Genomic DNA, 17,037 nt, shown 5'->3' with positions numbered 1-17,037 from the left:
CATGTTTATGCAAATAGCTTTTCGAACCGTAAGAAACAAAATTATTAGAATTTTCCGAAAAACCTTTTTCAAACTCCTCCTAGGCCGTTGATCTGATTTTCTTGAAAATTGAACCACACCATCTTCAGACCATGCTGACAAAAATTTGTGGAATTCATGGTGATTTGTCAAACCATTTTTGAAAAAAAAAAAAACAAATTTTACGTAACGCTTGCGAAAATAGAGGCTGTATCTCCTCAACGCTTCATCGTATTTAGACCAAGTTTTATAGATTTATAGATACAGATTTATAAAGAATGAAGTTGTGTTTATGAATTATACAGACTGCAAGTGTTTAATAATGAAAATAGTGACGGCTCTTGTCTCCGTGAATACAGTAAGAAACGATGGTAACTTTAACCACATTTAACAGTACATTAGCCCTCTACCGCATAGTGTTGCCATATGGCAACATACTCTTTATGTTCATTTCCTTGCCACCGTCTCTTTAAGAGAACATTCTAGTTTTTTTTATTGGTAAGAGAAGCCCTTAATTTAGCCAATGATGTGCTTTGGTTAAGTCACATGACATGCATTTTTTTTTCTGTGACGCGATATCTGACAGACTGCCATCTCTTGTCGGCAGTTGCTGAAAGCAAACTAAAACGTCAGTAACAAACAAGGACCTGCCCATGTCACATTCGCAAAAAAAAATGTTAACATCATCTCAGGTAAGGTATGATGACATATTCACCACTCAAAAATGTTTTTATGAAATTAGTTTTTGGTAAATCGAGAAAATGTCGCAGTGTTGCCATATGGCAACACTGCGCAATAATGGAATGACATTATTATAATAGGTTAGATAGCTAGCAAAGATCAGCTGCAGTCTGTTAAGCTATAACAATAAAAACATTAATGCTAGTGATATAATGTTGATTAGTCGTATGTTAAGGACTGCTGTGGCATTTGTATTATGGATTAAATCAACATCAGAGATCTGCCATCACAGCCAGTATACTGGCCCAGATCTACCACTGGCCTACCATGGTGTCTCAAAAAGGCAGGTGCAAGTGGCTGTAAGTGTATTGTAAGTGTGAAGAGCACCAAATGTGATGTCTATATGTGTCTCACCTTTGGAAAAAAAAATGCTTTTTGAAGTTTCATACAGAAAAAAAGGTGAAATTTAAAGAATATAAAGCATTATTCAGCAAAAGAGAATGGAAAAAACACAAGATGTTGGAAAATAAGTATAAGGTATTGTTTATAATTACTGCTAAAACTTATAATAACACTAATTGATTCAATACAAACAACATTTCTGAGGAAAAATATGAACTATATACACTTACACTTATTCTAAGTTTTTCCACTATTGAACGTTGTTGCCATATGGCAACATATCATACAGTACCTTAAAATAATATTTTTTTCCACATTTTTTTTTTTTTTTACAGCACTTTAAGTTAAGCCATTCTAAGAAAAGAAAAATAGTCAAATATTGTTTTTTTATAGATTTATCATAATGCGTGCGGTAGAGGGTTAGCAACATGCTAACGAAACATTTAAAAAGACAATTTACAAATATCACTAAAATATCATGATATCAAGGATCAGTTATTATTGCTCCATCTGCCATTTTTCACTATTGTTCTTGCTTGCTTACCTAGTCTGATGATTCAGCTGTGCACAGATCCAGACGTTCTGCCCTTGTCTAATGCCTTGAACATGGGCTGGCATATGCAAATATTGGGGGCGTACATATTAATGATCCCGACTGTTACGTAACAGTCGATGTTATGTTGAGATTTGACTGTTCTTCTGAGGTCTTTTAAACAAATGAGATTTATATAAGAAGGAGGAAACAATGGAGTTTGAGACTCACTGTATGTCATTTCCGTGTACTGAACTCTTGTTATTCAACTATGCTGAGGTAAACAATATCAGTACAGTTTGGGCCGTGTCATCACAAACATGACCTGAGGTTGCATGTTGCGTTTCAGCACAGTGCCACCTGCTGGTCTGGAGATACGTAAAATTTGAATGGTTTGTCCAAAATCATAAAAGTGGTCTCGTTAGATTCAGAGCATCATGCCAAGTCGAATGATCTCCAATTTTCCCATATCGGCCCTTTTGGGTGTCAGCCATTTTGAATTTTGCAGCAAAATATTGATTTTACGAACCCATTAACGTGTCATTACAAAATGCCCTGAAGGTGTCTGAGAAGTTTCGGACCAGCACCACCCAGTAGTGAAAACAAATATTTACATGCTTATAAATTTGGATGCGGTTGAATTATTTTCATCTCCTTGGATTCCTGAATTCTTGCCAACAATACCAAACATGCCAGGTTTCGCCTTATTGTTAGTGCAACCTACTGATTGAGCGTTTAAACAACATTCACAAATATCTTAGAAACCGTTAGTCTGATCGAGGAGAAAAAATAGGTTGTGTCAAAATTTTGATAGTAAGTGGCAAAAAAAATCAGGTGTATTATTATTATTATTTTGTTATGTGTAATATACACATAAGTGTCTATAACTCCTAAAAGAAATGAGATATTTTCACCAAATTTGACACACTTATGTATGGGGGCACTCTGTGGACACACACAAAAAAGTACTGGGACTGCACCACTTGGTGGCACTATAATTGAGCAAAACATGAAATTGGCTCTAACTTCAGTATTGTTGATTTGATTGACTTCAAAATTGACATTATAGTCCATTATGGCATTATTTGTCTGCTGCAAGCTTCCTTGTTTGCTTCTGTTATGTTTAGCCCCTTAATTGCTGCTTGCAGCTATATTTTATTCCTGTGATCAAAGCTGAATTTCAGAAACATTTCTCCAGTGTCACATGATCCTTCAGAAATCATTTTAACATGCTGATTTGCTTCTCACAAAACATTACTTATTATATACTGAGGAAAGACTTTTCATGTTCTAACAATCCTGAAGACCTTGATTAAAGGGTTCAGGTGGGTTTAATTATTAATTATGCATTTCATATTCATATTGTACAAGTACAGCAGGAATGAACCAGCTACTAAACATTTGTTCACTAATTCATAATATAGCTGTACTTGCTTGTGGTTAAACGGCTTTGCACGTCAACGGCTAAAATCTTTTCAGAGCATTTTAAAGGAACGTCTATGAATGTGGCAAGAAGTTGAAGGTCTCGGGAGTATTTTAATTTGAAGGACAGCTTTTGATGAACTGTGTTGATGGGAATGGCCTAAACATTTCCAATTTACTCTATTAATCTTCATGCTTTCACAATTTTTCAATTAGAGTCATTGAAATGAGAACCACCGAACATCACACTGTCACCTTGAGTCATAGTGAGACACTGATCGCGTGTCTCTGTGCAGCTTTGACACGTGCGTTTTAGACATAACAGTGTGTTTTCTTGAAACTTGTATGGGAATTAAACTTCTGAGCTCTTAGAAAATGCTTTCAATAGAAGAAATACTCGAAATCATAATATGGTGAATTTCCATCACACGTGCAATTTACAGAAATAATCAAAAAGCTTTTAAAAACTGTGCCTGTTCATGCTGTAAATTAGTGTTCTCATTCTGAAATGTTTTGCAATATCAGGCATGTTCAAATGTCTAATATGCAAAAAGAAGAGAAAAGACATTATACTGCATGTGTGCCGAGTTTTGTTGTCCTCAAAAGGGTTTTACAGTTCTCATGTCCTTTCATACTTCTTGTCTCCGCTCTAACATCTCCTAACCCAGCATTGCTCTTCTAAAACACCACATTTTGTCCAAATTCAAGTTAAAATGAGTGGCATGTGCATCAACAAGACGCTAAAAACCACAGCTTCTAGTGTATGTCACTTGTGCACTTCACACTCTGAACTCATTGAAGACAAATCAACCGAGATGGTGGATGAAGCATGGAAAATATATTTTTTTCACATTTACTATACACTAGAGTATGAAGAAAAATAGTTCAGTATAATTAAAAAATGGGTTTAGTCTATTTTTGGTGTATTTCTTTAAAGCCTAACACAAGAATACATCATGCTTTCAAATGTACTTTAAAGTAAAACTTTTAATTTGACAATATTACAAAGTACACGGTGGCAAGGAACATTGTCATGTCATGCACTCTCTTTAAGTACACTTAAGGGGCCTTTTGTTTCATCATATCATGTTATCTGCAAGTATACTTTTTTTTTTTTTTTTTCTTGCAAGATTTGAAGTGCACCACAAGTGCACATTCAATACAATTAAGCTTTTTTCAGGCTGTACACAGCCAGACAACTCACTAAATGTTGAATATTATATATAAAAAAATAAAATCTCCTTCCTTTGTAAATAATCAAATCAATCAAGTGGTGATTAATAAAGATGACCTATCATGCCTTTTTATAAAGTCTTGATGTTTTTTTTTTGTTTTTTTTACTAGAACAGATTTTCCTGCTTGAATGTTGATTATTTTCCTCATATGCTTCATTGTTGCAGCTCTTCTCTTCCCAGTCTGTCATTAATGAACTGGGGTGCGTTTCCCAAGGCGAATTATGGTCACAAGTTCCGTCGTTACCAATAGAGTTCAATGGGACTTGCGACCATATTTGACTAACGATGCTTTCGGGATATGCACCTCTGTTTAGTTCCTGTCTCTATGAAGCCCCTCCTTCTGAAAAACACAATGTACTCTGATTGGTCAGCTGGAGCAGTGTGTTGTGATTGGTCAAGTGCTTCGAGCTTGTTTGGGAAATATCCCGCCTCTTACCATAACCACCAGTTTCAACACACTACTAACTAACTCAACCGCGTATGAATTCTGCATATGAATTATTTAAATTAGGAATATTGTGAAGAAATCTTAAGACTACAATGGAGGCGTTTCAGGGAGTTCAGAAACACTGACACTGATATAGTGAATAACTGCCTTTGGACTGACATTTTTCACACTCAAACATCAACATTACACACTAAACAAAGTTTAACATAAAAAAATCTTATCCCTCTGGTCCTCTTCGTTTAGGAGTCACACTTGGCTTCTTCATGGTCAAAAATGACCGAAGCCTTAAAATGAAACTTTTGTTCCCCCTGGGAAAATCAATGAAATATATTTTTGTTCAATAATATATATATATATATATATATATATATATATATATATATATATATATATATATATATATATATATATATATATATATATATATATATATATATATATATATATATATATATATATATATATATATATTTTTTTTTTTTTTTTTTTTTTTTTTTTTTTAAATATTATTTCGAATTTTGAGGGTATTTTTATGAAAAATAAATAAATAAATTATTTTTCAATTAAAGCAGTATTCCATGTTAAAATAGAGACAAGGCATTTAAAATCCAATTTTTTGGAGGTAGATTAGTGACATTTGTTGGGAGAAAAAAGAAAAACTTTTGTAATGCAATGTCGTAACCACCAAATTCCTATATAGTTCTAAATAAAGTGGCCTATAAATTGTCTAGTGTTTTTAGACAATACTTATTTTTATTGAGTTGTGGATTTTGATTTATACTTAAACATTATCAAACACTACTTTTTATAAAGGGGGGGGGGATATTAATTCGAAGTGTCAGTTTTTGCATTCATTTTACTACAGTCAAACCTGAACACAGAGGTGGACATTTTGTTACACTTAACATCAACATTCAATAAAAATGTAACAAAAATAAACAGGTATGCTTTATCATAGCTTAATAAATCTGGAATGATCTGATTTCAACCTCTTATTTGAGTCTTTTGGCTCAGTTTGACCATATTGTTTCAGCCACACCAGTACTTTTGTGTGTTGTGTGTGTGTGTGTGTGTGTGTGTCTGCATGTGTGTAAGTGAGTATGTGTTTCTGTTTTGCACTCTCAATGTTTTAGAGTGTAACATCTTCATTGCTGTTCATTTTTCTACTTCGCTGTGGCTGAAGTATTGTTTTTATTTCACAATTTTTCAAAAACTTGTTCTGTGTTATAGTCTTGCTAGTTCATATATATATATATATATATATATATAATATATATATATATATATATATATATACATACCAAGTTATATTACCAAGTTTTATCCCAATCCGCTGAAGCAAAAAAAATTAACATTTCAAAACGCAAAAGTTTTCAGTCATTTTTGACCGAAGAGGACCAGAGGGTCTTCTTTAAAGCCAATATGCTTGATCCTGAATGGAACATATTTTTTAATAGAAAGGAACAATTCCATCATCACATAACAAAACACAATCCCATATTCCACTTTCTGTCTTTTTTATTTCAAATGAAATGATGGTGGCGTGGATTATATAGACAGCATAAGGGACGCTCTGGCTGCCTGAGGCCTATATCTGTGTGGCTGCTCTCAAGTTTGAATTTACAGCTGGTGGCGTTTGGAAACTAATGAAATTGTCTGTCAGCTCTGGAGAGGGATGCAGCGTCTGTGCCCAGCTGGAACGAAATTAACCAGCGAAGGGCAAATGCCATTTAATTTGCAAACGAGAAGATAAGTGTATTTATCAAGACCCTCTTTTTGTGTCAATGCGAGAACATTTGTTTTTTTTGTGCCGCAGTGAAAAACACAGATGGAGGTTTTGAAATGGCCAGTGAACAGAAGGCTTGCTGTTGACATTTAAACCCATCTTGAAACCTTGAAAAACGTCTGTGCTTACAGTAACTTTGTTTGAAGAACAAGCTGACTTTTCCTGAAAATGTTCACCTCCACTATAACTTTCAAACAAGCATGTCAAGGTGTGTCTCATCAGGTTGGACGTCAGTTAAACTGAATGACTTTGCCTCTTGAAGGGGTCATGAACTCATTGTTTCGTTGTTTATAATATTTCCTAGGATGCACTTATAATGTTAGTATGCTTTTTACATCAAAAAGTGTTTTTCCTACCCTGATTTTAGCCTCTGATTTGAACGCTCTGTTTTAATGGGCGTGTCTCTGTGAGATTTCAGTGTAAACGCCCACTGCTGTGATTGGCTGACATCTTTGCATATGAAATAGCTAAGCATTACTCTCAAACTTTTAGCACTTTTTTACTATTACAGCTCTCAAGATTAACTAATCATGAAAAGTGTTGATTATTTAGATCTATAGCATTATATTTAGATCGTGGCATGAAAGGTTGCAGTGATGAACATTGTAGTCGATCACAGACATGTTGTTGAGCTCATGAAAGCAGTGAAATCGTCATTGAAACTCAGTTTCTGCACACTAACGAATGTTTTCATCATAACTAACAGTGCAAACACCATATAAATAAGAGATTTGTTGAATAAAACGGGAGTTTTGGCTCGAGTCCAGAACTCAGTCACGGATAAACACACTCTGTTTGATTGACAGCTCCAGTGATTGTAAAGGGGGCGTTCTTTGATCACTTTCTATATATAATTTAATCACACTTTAAATAACAGAATATTTTCATCCTTCTAAGAGAAACAAGGTGCACTGTTAGCCCGGATAATTGGAATTCACTTAAACAATTTGAGGAAACTGGTTGCCCTAAAAAAATTAAGTAATGATTAAGTAATGTGAACTTAATAATTCAAGTTATTTTAACTTAAATTGTTTTGTAATATTAATTACTTTGTAGTTATTACACATAGTATATTTAAGTTCAATGTACTAAGCAAGATAACTTGCCACCAATCAAAATTCATCCATGCCTCCCATCATGCATTGCTGCATGAATAAATTATGAGCTGAACTGTCTTAGTAATTTTCTTTATTCTCACTGTTTAAATTTTGATGTTTTTCTGTGACTTTTTAGTAGCTTGTTTTCTAATGTTCAGAGTTGATCTGTTTATCAGAACATGTTGCTTTTCACCATTGTTGAGATTCATACACTGATTCTTGATGTCTGTGTGTGCCTACAAAATTATATATATATATATATATATATATATATATATATATATATATATATATATATATATATATCTAACTCAGAGATTGGGCTCTAAATGAGTTCAGTGATTCAGATCAAATAATGATAATGATACAACATAATCAACACCACCTGATAATCTTTTAACTTTGCTTATCTGGTTGGTTTTAATGCAGTTAAAACTGCACAAACAAAAATCTAATATTGAAAAGTCAAGGGTCAAGAGCTCAACTAAAACAAACCCTGACCTCGATGATGGTAACATAAAAATTGTGATTTTCTCCTTTGGTGAAAAACTATAAAAAGTCTGTAGAACAGCCATAACAAATGTTCCAACTGCTCATCAACAGCTCCTTGAATTCGCACACACCACAAAATGGCGTCATTACCTGCCGCAAACGAGTGTGTAGGAGGCGTGGTCAGGAGAAAAACTTCATAATTTAAGTGCATTTAACTTACATTCATTAACACATTCAAATACACCCACAAATTAGTAGAATATACTTATATTTTATAAGTAATGCAACCAAACTTAAAATATTTAAGTATATTGTAATTATATTTTTAAGTATATATAAAATCTGAGCAAAGAGTGTGAAGTTGAGCGTTTAGTCACTGGTTTGATTTACTGACACACAGACAAAGATCATCTGACTGTACATGAATCATTATAATAATCTTTTCTTCTTTATTGTGATGTAAATCCAACGCTTCTGGAACAAGAACAAATGTAGGGCGGGGCTTGATTTTGCATGTGGGGAATTGATTGGATGGTTGTGGTTTGCTATTGGTGGATCTCATGTGAGTGACAGGGAAAAGCAGCTCTTCTTTTGTGTTCGGCATAAGGATTAGAATGCCACAATACTTTCGACTTCGTTTAACGGAATCATGTGAAATTAAATTAAATGAATCAAAATTCGTCACCAGAACTGGCTCAGACTGTTAGACACGAAATCGGCATGTTTTATGCATAATAAAAATGTGGTGGTTCTGTGCATTTAGTGAATCTCAGGATGAGCACTCGAGAGTTTGACTGCATTAAAGCATTGCATTTCATTTCTTTCCCCTCTCCTTTCTGTCTCTTGGATTAAATACATCAAAGACCTCCTGCTTCTTCACGAGAGCGCTCACTGTCTCTTACGCGCATTCATGTGTTGTACATGATAAGAGCTCTTTTAGAGACAGCAACTACTTTTTTTTTTTTCCACACAATATGATTACTGTCACAACTGTTAGACAGAGAGAGAGATACTTCCTGTTCTGGTGGCCTGGAGAGTTTGTTTTGTTGTTGTTCTTTTTCACACATTACGCCTGTTTCCTCCAAACGCAATTACTCTGTTTAATTAGCTCCATATTTCTCTGACTCTGCGCATCTTTTTACTGCTAATGTTGATTTGCAACACTCTGTGAAATCTCTCTCTCAAGCACCACCAAAACAAGCTGCTGTTACAAATGTAACTTATGCTAATGTGAATCCAATTAGTCATTGTGCAGGAGTTCTTCTTTTGGAACTGCTGGTTACACTGTCACATGTGCAGGCATTTCAACAATACACATCACATTTCTGAAACGTTCAGCACCCGCTGAGATTACAAATCACACTAAAGAAGCACTATAATATTACCATAGATTATTAAATGGATTATATATGAGTGCCACACACACACACACACACACTCAAAAATTATTATTATTATTTTTTTTTAGAAAATGTCTGATGGTTTCTCTAGATGAGACTCTTATTCCTCGTCTGGGATCATGTAGAGCTCTTTGAAGCTGCACTGAAACTGACATTTGGACCTTCAACCCGTTGAACCCCAGTGAAGTCCACTATATGGAGAAAAATCCTGCAAGGATTTCCTCAAAAACCTTAATTTCTTTTCCACTGAAGAAAGGAGGTGAGTAAATTGGTTTAGCTCCTGTGTACTTAACCAATCTTCTATCGCCCTACAATCCTTCACGCTCTTTAAGATCACAAAACGTCTCGGTTACGTATGTAACCCTCGTTCCCTGAGGGAGGGAACGGAGACGTACGTCAGTAGTGACCGACGAATTGGGATATCGCTTAGAGAGCCCTATCATCTTCGTGTAAACTAAAACAAGCCAATGGAATTGGCGTGCGATATTTGCATAATGCGCACCGCCCCCGACAGGTGTATATAAATAGGAAGCAGATGCAATCGCACTCTGTTTTTCGCTGAGGAGACAACTGGTGTCCGCACTACAGCGAGGGTACAGAAACTGTGGCGACGGGACGTACGTCTCCGTTCCCTCCCTCAGGGAACGAGGGTTACAAACGTAACCGAGACGTTCCCTTTCAGTCGGTCACGTTCGACGTACGTCAGTAGTGACCGACGAATTGGGATCCCAACTAAAGCGCCACAGTTACGAAACCCCTTCCAGTGCCCAGCGCAAGCTCAGCCGCCCATAGCACCGGCTGGCGGTGAAGGGGGCGAGCTTACACCGAGAGAGTCTACTGCTGTCTAACCACTACCCACTAAGTAAACTAGACACACTGGGAAAGCGAACCCGTAAGGGACGCTGCGGAGACCACTACCTACCGAATGGGGGAGGAGTTTACGTGGGAAATACACACATGGACTGGCCCGGGGGGTAAGTACGCATATGGAGTCCCTGGGATGGCTCCACCTGGTTAGGGGGAGACTCATCTGACAGGTGACAGCAGAGCTGGCTCTGCTAAGGGAAAGACACGGACTCGGCCCGTAGGGAGTTTTAAACCGTGGAAAATACACATATGGGACCGCTCACGTAGAGGGGTCACGACATATGGGCCCCAGCCAACAGACAGCGTCAGCGACGGATGTAGGCCTGGCATCAGACACTCCGCAATGTCCGAGCCGAAGGGGGAGGCGGAGGAACTCGACAGGGTTCGCCAAGCGGGGAACACGACTGGAGTGAAAGTATGCACGTATCCGGCCAGTGGCGGGAATGGCATTGCAAGCCGACACTTAGAGAGGGTACAACACGTCTACCGACTAGTGGATGCGAGTACACGCGAGGATACCGGCTCTACACGTAGGCTATAAAACCTAGCGAACGTGTTAGGTGTCGCCCAGCCCGCAGCTCTACAGATATCTGTCAGCGAGGCGCCATGAGCCAGCGCCCAGGAAGAGGCCACCCCTCTGGTGGAGTGGGCTCTCAACCCGAGCGGGCAAGGCACGCCCTGGGATTCGTACGCCAAGGCGATGGCATCCACTATCCAGTGGGCCATCCTCTGCTTGGAGACAGCCTTTCCCTTCTGCTGGCCTCCGTAACAGATGAAGAGCTGATCTGAGGTCCTGAAGCTTCGCGTTCTGTCCACGTAAACGCGCAGAGCGCGGACGGGACAGAGCAAAGCTAGGGCTGGGTCTGCCTCCTCCGAGGGCAGCGCTTGCAGGTTCACTACCTGATCTCTGAAGGGAGTGGTAGGAACCTTGGGCACGTATCCAGGCCAGGGTCTCAGGATGACGTGAGAAGCACCGGGCCCGAATTCTAGGCACGTTTCATCGACCGAAAATGCATGCAGATCCCCTACCCTCATCAGGGAAGCCAATGCAACCAGAAGAACCGTCTTAAGAGACATTAGTTTCAGGTCGACTGATTGCAATGGTTCGAAGGGATGACCCCGGAGAGCTGTGAGAACCAGGGTCAAATCCCAAGAGGGTACGGAGGAAGGGCGAGGAGGATTCAGTCTCCTGGCCCCCCTCAGGAATCTGACGATCAGATCGTGTTTCCCCAGGGACTTACCGTCAACTGCATGGTGATGTGCGGCAATGGCGGCAACATACACCTTGAGGGTGGAGGGAGACAGCCTTCGCTCCAACCCATCTTGCAGAAAGGAAAGCACGGATCCGACCGAACATGATTGGGGGTCCTCTCGGCGAGAGGCGCACCATTCGACGAACAGGTTCCACTTCAGCGCGTAGAGATTCCTAGTGGAAGGAGCTCTAGCGGAAGTGATGGTGTCTACGACCGCTTGCGGGAGATCACTCAGAACCTCCGCATCCCGTCCAGGGACCACACGTGGAGGTTCCACAGATCGGGACGCGGGTGCCACAGGGCGCCCCGTCTCTGAGTCAGGGGGTCCTTCCTCAGAGGAATCGGCCAGGGAGGTGCTGTCACGAGGAGAATGAGGTCTGAGAATCAGGTCCGAGTGGGCCAGTACGGAGCCACTAACGGAACCTGCTCCCCGTCCTCCCTGACCTTGCACATGAGTTGTGCGAGAAGGCTCACTGGGGGAAACGCATGTTTGCGCAGACCTGGGGGCCAGCTGTGTGCCAGGGCATCCGTGCCGAGCGTGCCGCCGGTCAGGGAATAAAACCACTGGCGGAGGGCAGTTTCCGGGGAGGCAAGCAGGACTACCTGGGCCTCGCCGAAACGCTGCCAAATCAGCTGGACCGCCTGGGGGTGGAGCCGCCACTCGCCCGCAAGTAGATGCTGCCGTGACAGCTCGTCGGCTGCACGGTTGAGCACACCTGAGACACGAGTGGCTCGAAGGGACCTCAGATCCTTCTGACTCCACAACAAGAGATGGCGGGCGAGTTGCAACATGCGACGGAAGCGTAGACCACCTTGACGGTAGGTGTACGCAACGGCCGCAGTGCTTAGTGAGCGGACTAGAACGTGCTTGCCTGACAACAGCTCCTTGAAGTGGGCCAGCGCAAGACGAACCGCTAGCAACTCGAGGCAATTGGTATGCCAATGCAGCTGAGGCCCCGTCCAAAGACCTGTCACTGCATGCCCGTTGTACGTGGCCCCCCATCCCGTGGCAGAGACATCTGTGGAGACCACAGCGTGCCTGGACACTCGTTCGAGGGGTACTCCGGCCCACAAGAACGAAGGGTCCAACCACCGGACAAGGGTGCGACGGCAGCTCGGTGTCACGGGGACACGGAGCGTGCCGCACTGCCACGCCCATCTCGAGACCCGGCCGCGGAGCCAGTGTTGAAGCGGTCTCATATGAAGCAATCCGAGCGGCGTTACCGCGGCTGCAGATGCCATATGCCCCAGGAGCCTCTGAAAATCTTTCAGTGGAGCCGCTGTCCTGCACTTGAGCGAGCTCAGGCAGTTCAACACCGACTGGACGCGCACCTCGGTGAGACGCGCAGTCCGTGCGACCGAGTCTAGCTCGAGACCGAAACAAGAGATCCTCTACCCGGGGGTGAGTTTGCTCTTGTCCCAGTTGACCTGAAGACCCTACGGCTGGGAGCTACAACCCTGTCGGGTAGGACTTTGTACTGACCCGACCCTCGAACGCAGACCGACCTAGGAAGGGTCTGTGTCGAGGCAGAATCGAGACATGAAAGTACGCGTCCTTCAGGTCTATTGCTGCAGACCAATCCTGGGGACGGTCCAGGATTGGCCGTAGCCCACCGCCCTTTTTTTGGTACAATGAAGTAGGGGCAGTAGAACCCCGACTTCATATCGGCTGGAGGGACCGGCTTGATTGTATCCTTCGCCAGGAGGACAGCAATCTCCACCCGGAGAACAGGTGCACTGTCCAACGACACCGGAGTGAAGTGGACAGCCCTGAAGACCGGGGGACGCCGGGCGAACTGAATCGCATAGCCGAGTCTGATAGTACGAACGAGCCAACTGGACAGGCTGGGGAGCGTGATCCACGCTTCCAGACACTGAGCCAGCGGGACCAAAGGCACCACAGACGCACCGGGGGTGAGGCAGCAAGGCAGAGAGGGACCCGACTCGGACGGCTTGGGGGCGGCCCGGAGTGGGGTCGGACTCTGCGAGGCAGCAGTGTGCATGGGAGACGGCGCACGGGACGCGGTCTGCACCATCACACTGCCACCTGCTGGCGAATGGGGAGGGAGCTGTCAGCGGCGAGGCGGAGCCTGGCACACTGGCAGACACCCCCTGTTGTGACCTGGAGTTTGAGGAAACTGCTCTTTTTGTGGCAAAGTGGGTACCGCTGGACTCCGGAGAGCCAGCGGCGGTAGATGGACAGCCGCCACAAAATCCCCCCCGGCCCTCCTCCGGGGGTGGGAGAGCAGATGGAATACTCTCCCAAAGGGCAGGAACCTTCCGCTCCAGGTCGCCCGTCTCAGGGCCGAGTTTTCCCCGACCGCTTGCCACCTGGCTGGCAGAGACGGCTGGGCACCACGTCCGCGCCCGGCACCCTGCTGTTTGGCTGGTGTAGGCTGCTGCTTTGCCAACTTAGCAGGGGCGGAGGAAGACGCAGGCGGGCGCCCTCGGCGACGAGCGGGCTGAGGCTGAGCCACGGGCGGCTGGGTGGAGGCAGCAGCGGACCGCTGTGGCATGACATGTCTGATAGCCTCAGCCTGCTTCTGTGCAGCGGAGGACTGTTGGGCACAGCTCTCCACCGCGTCGCCGAAAAGGCCGACCGGAGACACGGGGGAATCCAGGAACCGATGTTAGTCGGTCTCCCTCATGTCTGCCAAGGTCAGCCAGAGGTGGCGTTGCTGGGCTACCAGAGTAGACATCGCCTGGCCAACAGAACGCGCTGTCACCTTCGTTGCCCGGTGGGCAAGGTCAGTGGCAGCGTGCAGCTCCCCAAGCAGCTGTTGGTCAGGACCTTCCTGGGGCATCTGCAACAGCGCTTTTGCCTGATAGACCTGCAAAAGGGCCATCGCGTGCAGGGCAGAGGCAGCCTGCCCACAGGCACTGTAAGCTTTCTCAGTCAGACCGGCTGAGAATTCACAGGCCTGGGACGGGAGACGCGGCTCACCGCGCCAGCCAGTGGCCGTTGGACACAATTGCGTCGCAACAGACCGCTCGACTGGCGGGATCTTCGCGTACCCCCTGGCTAGCCCGCCGTCCAGGGAGGTGAAGGCGGACGAGGGACCAGGCCCTGTACGAGCCCCATGCGGAGCTTGCCAAGACCTGGTCACCTCATCGTGTACTTCCGGGAAGAAAGGCATTGGGGCGGGACGCTGGATTTGACCAGCGCGACCCCCCGCCAAGTACCAATCGTCCAACCGAGATGGGCCGGGACAGGGTGGAGGGTTCCACTCAAGCCCAACGCACAAGGCGGCCCGGGAGAGCACAGCCGTGAGCTCGGGATCCGACTCGGGCAACGCTACCGTCCCGGGCGGCAGCGCGTCCGAATCCTCCCCCGAGGACTCAGGCTCACCTTCCGATGCAGCGATCGACATCCCATCCGCCGCCAGCACACCAAAGGTAACGGCTGGACAGTCCGTAGAGGGCCCAGCGGAAACCAACGGTGGCACGATGGGTTGCGGTGCTGATGAGGCGGCAGGGGCCCGAGGAGCGTTTCCGCTCGGCGGGGAAGCCCTGACCGTAATCCTCTGGTCACCCTTCCTATACAGCGCCGTATCGTCATTCCGGTTCCCGGGGCCGGAAAAAACGGTCGTACGCGGCATAGGAGAGGGGACCCCCGCTTCCTGAGACTTCAGGAAGGAGAGTCTCGACCTCAGCATCGCGATAGTCATGTTCCCGCAATGGGAACATGAACCATCCACAAAAGCTGCTTCAGCGTGCAGAATGCCCAAACACGAGATGCAACGATTGTGCCCATCAGCAGGGACCAGGGAACGACCGCACCCATCAACGCACAGACGAAATGACATACTGTCAGGGTTCAGCTGTAAAGCTCTTTTAGAAGGGGAAGTCAACTCACTCGTGCTGAAGCACCCAGGGAGCGACGCGATGTGTCAGGTACACCACTCCCTGACACACCGAGGAACCGGCCCAAATCGCTACACACGCACACACTCTTTGTGTTGCTGTGAAAACAGCAGTTTTTGAGCTTATAGCTCAGCTCCTCGGAGACTCGCGACCTCGCTGAACATGCCCTTTCACCAGCACTGAAAGCTCGCTGTAAATCCTCTTCTGAGGCAATGTTTTAGAATAAAACAAACGAAGAAAGGAGCCTTCTAAAACAGGACACCAGTGAATGGCTCCGAAGCGAAAGACAGAGTGCGATTGCATCTGCTTCCTATTTATATACACCTGTCGGGGGCGGTGCGCATTATGCAAATATTGCATGCCAATTCCATTGGCTTGTTTTAGTTTACACGAAGATGATAGGGCTCTCTAAGCGATATCCCAATTCGTCGGTCACTACTGACGTACGTCGAACGTGACCGACTGAAAGGGAACTCTGGACTTCTGGTTGTACCTAGGATATCTAAGTCCACTAAAGGAGGGAGAGCGTTTTCACATTTGGCTCCTAAAATCTGGAATAGCCTTCCTGATAATGTTCGGGGCTCAGACTCGCTCACCCAGTTTAAATCTAGATTAAAGACGCATCTCTTTTTAGCCAAGCATTCACATAATGCATCTCATACCAGATCAACTGCACATGACTATCTTTGCTTAAAGTTATGAACAGCAGCTACGCTAATTGTTCTCCTTTTGCTTTTCTGTTTTACCTCGGGACACCCGCCCTGAGGTGACTAGAGAGTACATCAGCTTCAGTTTGGATCCAGCCTCTTAAGAAGACCTCAGATGACCATCACCTGTGAAGAGACGGCGCCAGCTCCTGCGAGGACTTCAGGAGACGCAATCATCTGGATCAACATTCACATTGCACAATCTCTATATCCTAATTTATTGTTAATGTAATTCATTTTCCAGGAGCTCATTACTTCTACCTTCAGTTAAACTGCTAACAGTGATTGTAATTACCTAAAGTATATTATTTGCTAACTACATTCTTTAAATTGTAATGTTGACATCCATTTTCTGTAAAGCTGCTTTGAAATGATATGTATCGTGAAAAGCGCTATACAAATAAATTTGAATTGAATTGAATTGAATTAAATTATCAGGAATTTTTAATTCTGAAGTGAACTAATCCTTTACGAGTGGGAATAATAAATCATGAATAATAAATGGGTAGGGTTAGGTACAGAGCCCCTAAAGAGACATGGTGAAAGACACAAATATATATATATATCAATGATTTTGCTAACTTTGCGAACTCAAAAGCATTGGCATATAAATTTTCCTCCCATGTCATATTTTTTTTTTTTTTTTTTTTTTTTTTTTTACTATTTGCACTAACAAATATTTACACTTAGTGCAAAGAAAATATGCTATTTTCACTATTTTTCAGTGCAAATACCTATTAAAATACCTTTAAAATAAAGCAGGTAAATCAGTGAGGATTTTGCCTCATTGTTTCAGAACACCACTGATATGTTGATGTTGTGGTGTTTGATTA

Source organism: Chanodichthys erythropterus, chromosome 13 (assembly GCF_024489055.1).
Source record: "Chanodichthys erythropterus isolate Z2021 chromosome 13, ASM2448905v1, whole genome shotgun sequence".
Taxonomy (NCBI): Eukaryota; Metazoa; Chordata; class Actinopteri; order Cypriniformes; family Xenocyprididae; genus Chanodichthys; species Chanodichthys erythropterus.
Note: the sequence above shows the minus strand (reverse complement) of the source record.